The sequence below is a fragment of the Suricata suricatta genome, chromosome 15, assembly GCF_006229205.1.
Source record: "Suricata suricatta isolate VVHF042 chromosome 15, meerkat_22Aug2017_6uvM2_HiC, whole genome shotgun sequence".
In the NCBI taxonomy this organism is placed as follows: Eukaryota; Metazoa; Chordata; class Mammalia; order Carnivora; family Herpestidae; genus Suricata; species Suricata suricatta.
Window position 1 is genome coordinate 15,790,187 of NC_043714.1, and position 9,738 is coordinate 15,799,924.

A 9,738-nucleotide genomic window follows, 5' to 3' on the forward strand; every position below is an offset into this window, starting at 1 on the left:
GCTACTGTGTAGAGAATGTTTTACAGGAAGACCAGTTAAGGAGGCTATTCCCATATCTAGGAAAATAATAAGAGTGAAGATAGAGAAAAGTAGATGAATCTGGGGTACATTCTGGAGATAAAGTCCATAGGACTTGTCAAGGGAGCAATGTAAGGAGAAAGAAAGAGGCACTAAGGATGACTCCTAGCTCTCTGATCTGAGGAACTGGGCATTTAGTATTGACTGATTTGGAAAATGTTGGAGACAGCAGGTTTAGGAGGATGGCTGGTAGATGAGGGAGGCTTGAACATATATTTTTTTTATTTTATAGTTTTTTAATTTATTTTTGAGACAGAGACAGAACACTAGTGGGGGAGGGGCAGAGGAGAGAGACACGGAATCTGAAACAGGTTCCAGGCTCTGAGCTGTCAGCCTAGAACTGACATGGGGCTCAAACCCAAGAACTGTGAGATCATGACCTGAGCCAAAGTCGGACACTTAACCAACTGAGCCACTCATGTGCCCCAGCTTGAACATATTTTAATGTTGATGGAAATGATCCAGTGGAGAGGAAGTGATAGAAGACACAAGACAAAGAAAGAATCAATCTTCAGAGGGCCAAAGGTCACAAAGTCTGGTGTTGGAGGACTCAGTTTTATTAAGTAAATGAGACCTGAGACCATGGACACTGGCTAATCAGAATGCAGGAAGACTAGGTTACATATGTGTAAATGAATGAATAAATTTGTTCAGACTAAAATTCTCTATCCTAATATTTATATCTTTCAGAAGCAACATTAAAATTAGAAATCCTAAAATACTTTTGGTCATTGTTCCCTGCCCAGCCCCTCAAAAAAGAAGTCTTCACTGGAAAAAGGTTACAAAGCAGTATTCATTGTGTAATCTCTTATATGCACATGTGTATATACACCCATATTTTATACAGACTGATAATCAAGGACTGTCATTAAAATTTAATAGTATCTTTATAACTAGCTTACAAGTATTTTTTTTCATTGTCTTTATTTTATAAGACTTCAACAATGAATGTGTACTATTTTTGTACTGAGAAAAAAACTAATAAATTTATTACATAAATATCTTGGGCTCTCAGACACACCCAAGTTCTGGATGATTCTTCAAAGGGAAGAAGGGACTAGCAGAGTCAGCAGCATAGTTTTATTCAAGGCATTTGTTCTTCCTGTTTGCCTGGTCTCTCCTGCCACAAGGAGCATGTATGTCTTACCCAAGCCAGCCGCTGTGGTCCTGACCACCATTTCTACCTGTGGGAGGGGCCACTTGCCCAAGAGAGTGCTTTTACCCATACAGAAAGTCCAGCCAAGGGACCCACCACAATTTCTCAGGCCACCATTTATAATTTTTTTTTATTTTCTCAATAAGTTTTGAATTAATATATTTTAAAAGTCAAAAGTATAGATAGTGTATAATAAAAACTCCTCAAACCCCTCTTCTCCACACCCAGCCCCTTTCCCTTGGGGAAACAAATGTTAACAATTTCTTATATAACCACCTAGAGATAAATTATGGATGGAGTAATAATTTTTAAAACTTATTACATAATGAAGAAAAATTTAGTTTAGAAAATACAAATAACCAAGAACAACAAATAAGAAGGCAATAGAATAATCCCTCTGACAGTACTGACTTTTGGATGTATGTCATACCAGATTTCTATGTGCTTAAATTAATACCTATGTAAATCTTAAAAATTAGAATAAAATAAATAAAATGATAAAAACTTTAGTATCTATAAAAATCAATTATTTCTGCATATACTCTTTCAAAATTTAGATCATACTATAACCTTTTTTAATAAATATATTGTGAATATATTTCCATTGCAATAGATACTTCCACATATTTTCCCCCTATTTTAGAGCATGCACACAAACAAAGGAGAGGAGCAGAGGGGGAGGAGGGGAGGGGGAAAGAGAGAGAGAGAAGGAGAATCTTAAGCAGGCTCTGCACTCAGCACAGAGCCCAATGTGGGGCTTGATCCCACATCTCTAGGATCATGACCTAAGCTGAAATCAAAACTCAGACACTCAACAAACTGAACCATCCAGGTGCCCCCTCCACATATTATCTTAATGGCCAAATAATACTCCATCATTTGAACACATTATTTACACAACCCCCTCTTGCAGGATATATAGATAGGTTTAAATTTTTTAAATCATATGATGAATATTCATGAGTAGGTAGGTGAGTATGTATCTTTGTATGTATCACTGACGATATCTAGAGTATAAATTCCTATGTTAGAACTGCTAGGTTCCTTTAAGCCTTCCAGAAACAATACCTCCAACAGCTGCCCATGAGAATGGGCTCTGCAGCTTTGAAAAGCTGCTGATTCCTGATTAGCTGTAAAATAAAGCCACTGTCATCTTTCTTTGTCACAACCTCCATACCCAGTGCAGTGTTAAGAATATAATTAAAAACTCACTAAATAGTTTTTGGATGGATGATTTCACATTAAAATAGCCTAACACAAAGATGTGGAGAAAGGAGAACCCTCTTACACTGTTGGTGGGAATGTAAACTTGTGGGCCACTCACTATGGAGGTTCCTCAAAAAGTTAAAAATAGAACTACCCTATGATCCAGCATTTGCACTACTACGTATTTACCCAAATAAATACGGATTCAAAGGGATACAAGCAACCCCACTGTTTATGCAGCATTATCAACAATAGCCAAATTATAGAAAGAGCCCAAATGTCCATTGACTGGTGAATGGATAAAGATGTGGTGTGTATACACACACACACACACACACACACACACACACACACACACTGGAATATTACTCAGCCATAAAAAAGAATGAAATCTTGACATTTGCAATGACATGGATGAAGCTAGAGAGTATTATGCCAAGCGAAATAAGTTGATCAGAAAAGCATACCATTTGCTTTCACTCATATGTGGAATTCAAGAAACAAAACAAATGAACATAGGGAGAAAAGAGAGAGGCAAACCAAGAAACAGACTCAACTATAGAGAACAAATTGATGGTTACTGGAGAGGAGGTAGGTGGAGGTCATGGATTAAATAGGTGATGGGAATTAAAGATTGTTGTGAGGATCACCAGGTGTTGCATGTAAGTGAAGAATCACTAAATTCTACAACTGAAACTAACATTACACTGTTTATTAACTAATTGGAATTTAGATTAAAACTTTAAAAAATAAAATAAAATTGCCTAATTAAAGAATCTACTTCTGAAATCACTGTCATGTTATATGCTGACTTGGATGTAATTTTGTTTTAAATAATTTAAATAAATAAATAAATAAATAAAATTGCCTAACACCCACTGCCTGTTCAAGCCTCTTCCTATACCCTTTTTCATCCTTTAAAGAATGAAGTAAAATTTTTAAAAAGCTATAATCTAAAACAAGTAGGAGTGCTTTCTTCACAAAATATTTTAGCTGAAAATTACTAAAAATTATTCATACAGAATCCAGCCACCACTTATCGAAGTCCTACTGTGTGCTGTGTCAGGTATACTATTTATGTTATCTTTATGTTATCTTTTATTCTATTCTATGAGGTAGGTATTTTATTACCCTCAATTTATAGATAGTAGCTAATGATTTTTTTAAAGGAGTTCACATTAATGAAGTACCTACTATATATGCTATTCCATGCATTATATATTCATTCATTCAACAAAATATTTTAGTATCTGTTATGTGCCAGGCAATATGCAAGGCAACTGAGGAGTAAGCAGAACAGACAAAATCTCTGGCCTTACACTGGAAAAGGTAGACAGTTGTAAAGATAAACTAGGTAACTGCAGAGTAAGTAAAATCATGAAAGGTACCTAAATGGAAAAATAGAGCAGGGAATTGGGATATAAAGTTCTCATTAAACCTCACAACAACTATACACAATAGAGACTTTTACTATATTCTTTTGTCTAAGACAAAAAAGAAAAAAAAAAGTGAGAGGACTTCAACATGGTGGCTGTGGAGCTGGCAATTGCTATGGTGATGGCCTAACCCGGGGTGGACAGAGGTGGAGATGGTAGTATTCATTCTCCCTAGGGACTGTCAGAAGCTCAGAGGGCACCTAGCCTGGGAGGCCAGCAAATGCCAGCACCTTTCAGCTTCTAGGATAGCAGTGATGTCAGGTTTCTAAGAAGTTGGGCACAGATTTTCATGAGACTTTCAGTTACATTGATGATGTCCCATTTAAGACAGGAGACAAACTCAAAACACCAGCTAAAGCTGATCTACCTATAGGCTCCTCCTTGCCTGGTTGTTTACACACTGTCAGAAGTACAGTATGACCTCCTCATAAACGAAAACTATTCAATGAACTGAAGATATTAAGAAAATCTGAGAAGCCCAGCGGAAGCAGAGTGCAAGACTGAGGAAGTAAAAGCTAATGTGAATTCTAAGAGTGGCCTCGTGGGTGACAGCAAAATGACATACAGTACAGCCACACTACCCTCTCCTATCAACCCATGCCAACTTACAACATAGGTGTAACATGTGACCCTCACCCTGATTTGGGTCAGCAGCAATATCAGAAAACACAAAGTTCTCTGCCCACCTCACACAAAGAGAGATTTCAATCCTGCTTACTTTGAGTGTGAAGAAGACCCATTTGACAATCTGGAGTTTAAAACAACTGATGAGAAAGAAGAGCTGACAACCATTCTAGAGGGAACCACTGGACCTATTATGGCTCAGTTATTAGACAGTAACTTGCCCAGAGGAGGCTCTGGGTCTCCTTTGGTGTTACAGGATGAGGAGGTCCTGGAATCCATGGGCCAAATAACCCTAGATATCAATCCTCTTCACACACCCAATGGCTTTATAGCCTTAACACAGTTGGGCAACTATGGAAAGATGTCACTGTCTTCCACGGTGTCCCTCCCCCCAATTCCTGCAGTAAGTAATATCAAATCCCTATCCTTCTCCAAACTTGACTCTGATGACAGCAAACAGAAGACAGCCAAGTGGACACGCACTTTCCATAACACACCCAATCTTTATGATGACACCTTCTGGAATTCCCTAAAGCCTTCCACCCAAAGCAGTGCCAGTGAGTTCGAGTTGGAATTATACTCTTGGGCTTTCAGCTCTGAACACAGACAGTGGCACAGAAGTGCCAAACCTGAATCTCTCAGACCTCATCTCCCAGATGCTTTTCCTCTCTGTCTTGTCTATGTGCACAGAATGTATGGGGAGGAAGGGGCACACTTATCATTTTCTTTTGAGGGTGGAAGGTCAGGTATGGAGACTGTGCTTGCCTGTCTCTGAGCTGGGGAGAAAGTAGGAAAGATTTGGGCATGTGAAAGCCTCCAGAACTGCCCTGACTCCTTCCATATTAAATATATTTGTATTTTGATTAAGTGTCCTCCCTACCTCAGCCCTCCAGAGAGCTTTCCTGGTCCTTCTGGGGTCTATACATCCTGATCAGAAATCTGGCCCAGCTGTCAAAAGGAGTCAGGGAGACGGGTTGGGAGGGCCAGACTCAGTGCTGCTTTAGGGCTAGATGTTTCCCTCCCCTGCACTGGGGGACTGAACTCTAACCCAAGTTTAGAACAATTGAAAGGTTCTCACGGGGTTTTCCCCCCTCCTTTTAACAAAGTCATTTAGTGTTACACTGGTTCTACAATGTCTTTGGGATGCAATGAATGTCCTTTTCCCCACAGAGTATTGAATCTTCCTCTATGCTTCCATGCCCCAGCCCACAATCCTCTGCTACTGAGGGTTTTAGAGCCCTCTCATCTAAGAAACAGTCAACAGTTTAAGAAGTCATTGGCCCTTTCCCAGCACATTGAGCGGGGGTAGAAACAGGCTGTGATTTCAGTAGCCCAGCACTAACTCCACCTCAGTTCTACTTGGAGAACAGCCTCTCTCTAGCCGCCTGCTCGAGGATGATGCAGGGCATAACATCAAGTCATAGAAATCAGTCTAGTTCACTTTTTTTTGGGGGGGGGGTATTATGTTATACATCATTAAAGATCTAAATACAAAGGGAAAAAATCTAAATACAAAGGAAAAAGGTTGAGGGAGGTTAAGTACTGGCACAAATTTTATGGAGGTAACATTGATAGACAGTGGGTAACCACTGTTACCCACTGATATCTCTACCAGCACCCCAATCCAAGATTTGAAATGAGCAAATGGTGTTTTCTCAGGATCTTACATATACAGCTTTGGAAAGTAGCCTCAAAGCCCCCGCACTTACCAAACTAGCACAACTTCTCTGGAAATTCTAGAGCTACACAATAGATGAAAGACAGAGCTGGCACATGATTTTCCAGTGACAAATGAAAGAGAGACAACTTATAACTCATCCTAAAAATAACCCTGAGAGACAGATATTATTATCCCAATAGGGACACACCAAGGCTGTACAGACGAGCAAATATAGGTCGTTTGCCCGGCGTCATACAAGCAACAATGGTTGAGGCAGAATCCGTCTCACACCACTCTAGTTCCTAAGCTAAGGGGGGCAACAGTCCAGAGCAGACTATGACTAGGACCTCCGGATGCCTTCTCAGAATCATGTCTTCTGAGGGCAGACGCCTCAGACGGGCCCAGGGCCCAGCTGCCTGACTCTAGCAAAGGTCTTTGAGAAGAATAGGCATATGCTGCAAAAAGGCAATTATGAAATCATTTCTGAAGAAGAAAATGAAAAGACAAGAAAAAAAATGAAAAGACAAGAAACCAGCCTCAAAGAAGCAAGTGTGAAGAGGGTGGCTGAAGGGAGAGGTGCTCCTAAGTCTCAAGTACTTTTCCCCTCCCTGAACAACTTACTGGGCTCCCCACCTCTCCCTGTGATTAATAGAGCCTCAAGAGCTGTTCAGCCTCCGGGCCATTTTGCTCTAGGAAGCTTTGATTTGAAAAATGAGATAAGTAGTTTCAGTGCTGTCATCAATAGGAAATTAGGAGATAAAAAGAAATCTATTTAAATGGCTTTTAAATATTCCAAGGAGAGCCACTGTGTCTCGGCCATGTTCCTCTCCTCTGTGCCCCTTGGCCAGACACCCCACTACGTCAGAATAATGAACACAAACTATGCCCCTGTCAGCAGATGCTGTTGACAGTTGCAGTGAATGCAGCCAACACTGGCCTGAGCTCTCTAGTCCCTCAGGAACTTAGGTCTCTGGGAATGAGATTAGATAAAGAATCTTTGAGCTTTTCTAAAGCAGGGTCCAAGACAAGATGGCTGGAAAGGTACAGGCACAGGGAAATGGCAATCTGACTCAAAAGAAGCCTTTAACATTAGTTCTACATAACTATTTCTCTTTCTTTTTGGCACCTAAGATCAACCAAATTTGAGTCTCAAGCACAGTATTCTAGAGGGCCCTGTAGTCTGCAAATTTTTGGTCTTTTCCTTTGGAGAAGCAGGACAAGAAGTAGTTAAGAAGCAGGACAAGAAGCAGGACAAGAAGTAGTTCCCATATCAAGCTGGTTTCAAATACTGGCTCTACTATTTACAAGCTACGCGACTTTCGGCATCATATTTAATTTCTCCGAGCCTCAGTTCCCTACGCCTCAAAATGAAGATTTTAATAGCACCTACCTCAAAGGACTCTATTAAGGATTAAATGAAATAATGTACACAAATTCCTTTGAACACAATGAAAATCATCTGTAATTACTGAAAGAAAAAAAAAGAAACTTAAGGGACTATAAATTGATATAACCTTTTTAGATTCAATTTGCTGAATGCATCAAAATTTAAAATGTAGATTTCCAGGGCATGTGGCTGACTTAAATGATAGAGCTTGCAACTCCTAATCTTGGGATTATAAGTTTGAACCCCACCTTGGGCATAGAGCTTACTTTAAAAAATGTGATTCCCTTTGAACTAGTGATCTCATTTCTAAGACACTTACCAGAACAAGTGTACAGGTGTATATACAAAGATGTTTGCAGATACACTGCGTAACTGGAAAAACAGCAAAGTAAATGTACATCCAGAGAGGGATGGTCAAATGAATTAGAATTCATCTGTACAAAAGTACATACTACTCAGTAAAGAGAATGAGATATATGTGTTTTAACAAGGTAACAGATCCATGATACACTATTCTGTGCAAAAAAAGAAAAACAAAGTAGGATGCAAGGAAATATATACTGTATGAACTCAATCATATAAAATATTCAAACATATTTATATTTGCATTTAAAAGACCATAATGATATAAATCAAATGCTAGCAGTTAGTAGCTCTGGGGAGCCGGAGAGGCTGAGACCTGAAGAAAGCAGCCTTTCCCTCTTTATATAGTTCTCCATTAGCTGCATTTGACAAGCAAGTGATATTTTATATTTTTTAAAAGATTAGCAGGCCTCATACTTTTGAGCTCAGCCACTCATAGAATAATGAAGCAAATCAGATAGAGACATACCAGCAAATGAAGAATTAAGCATATAATCATGTGGTTCGTTTCAGGCATTTCAATTGAATAAAATTCAATGTAATAAATAATAGAATTATGAAAATTTTACTTTGGGATGCACAATACACATTTGCTCTCAAAGTGTTCAACTGAATATATGCTTTGTTTCTGACTCATCAATGCAAACTTTTCTTTTCTTTTTTCTTTTGTGATCCATTAATTCCCTCACAAGCCTGTATACCTGCCTGCTAGGTATTTCCGCCTGGTTTTTCCAGTGTGCTTGTCATCTATCATCTTCCCCCCAAATCCTATTTTCCCAAGGATATTCCCATTCTCCCTACCACCCAGGCTTGGAAGTCTAACTTCTATTAAGTAGTCAGTCCTTTGTCTTATTCCATCAGCAGACTGATGGTCAAGTACCTCTTGTTTTTCATCCATGTATCTCTGATATCACCTCCTTCTCTGACATTCCCCAGGCAGGACCCTGAATGCAGCTCCCTGACCTCAGTGTCACCTTGTATCTTTACTACAACATTTATAACACTGCGTACATCTCCCTGCTGCACCCCCACCAGCTGTAATCCCTAATAGACCATGACCTCCTCAAAAGAAGGATTTGTTTTCTATTCATCTAAGCATCCAGCATCCTGCCTAAGGCACACTGGGTGCTAGATTAATATCTTTTCAGTGAACAAAGAGATGGAAAGAAGTAATTGGTCTTTCCAGCAGATTCTCCTTTCCCCAGCCCCTTATCCCCCACCCATTCTCCTCAATAGTTCTCCCTAGTTGATAATTCAATAGCATCATCATCATTGGTAATTTGCCACTTCTCAGATGAAAGCATGATCCTTTCAAATTCAGTCATGAATGGAATTTAAAGGGATTTATTTGATATATTCAGTGCTTTTCATTTTTTTAATATTCAGTGCTTTTCAAAGAAAACTTGAAAAATTCAAAACTACAGGACCTAAAAACTCCAGTAGACCTTTAATTTCCATTGGGACTTTTATAAAATAGTGAAAATGATCATTTATGAGTCACTAGAGGGTTAAAGACCAAATCCTTTAACTATCAATCCTAAAATATTATTTTATGAGGGGAATGCACAAGTATTAAGAACAGAATCATATAATTTACAAATCATTTTTAAATAGCTCTCTATGATCAGCTTATTAGGAGCTGTTAATATTCTATTACTTGGAGGTCATTAGCACATTCTGCTAGCAGTATAGATCACATACTATCAAGTGACAAGGGGAAATATCCCAATTATGATTTCTTTTAAAAAGGGCTGCCATGACCTTCTCTCCAGAGTGTGAACTATGTCTTACAAAGTCTGAAAAATGCTATAACCTTTCTCCATTAAAT

The 9,738-nt window shown here is 39.0% G+C and overlaps 1 pseudogene; it reads left to right on the plus strand.

Annotated features, from left to right (window-relative positions):
• Positions 1-3,013: 3,013 nt before the first annotated feature.
• Positions 3,014-9,738, plus strand: part of LOC115278786 — a 39,589-nt pseudogene continuing 32,864 nt past the window's right edge.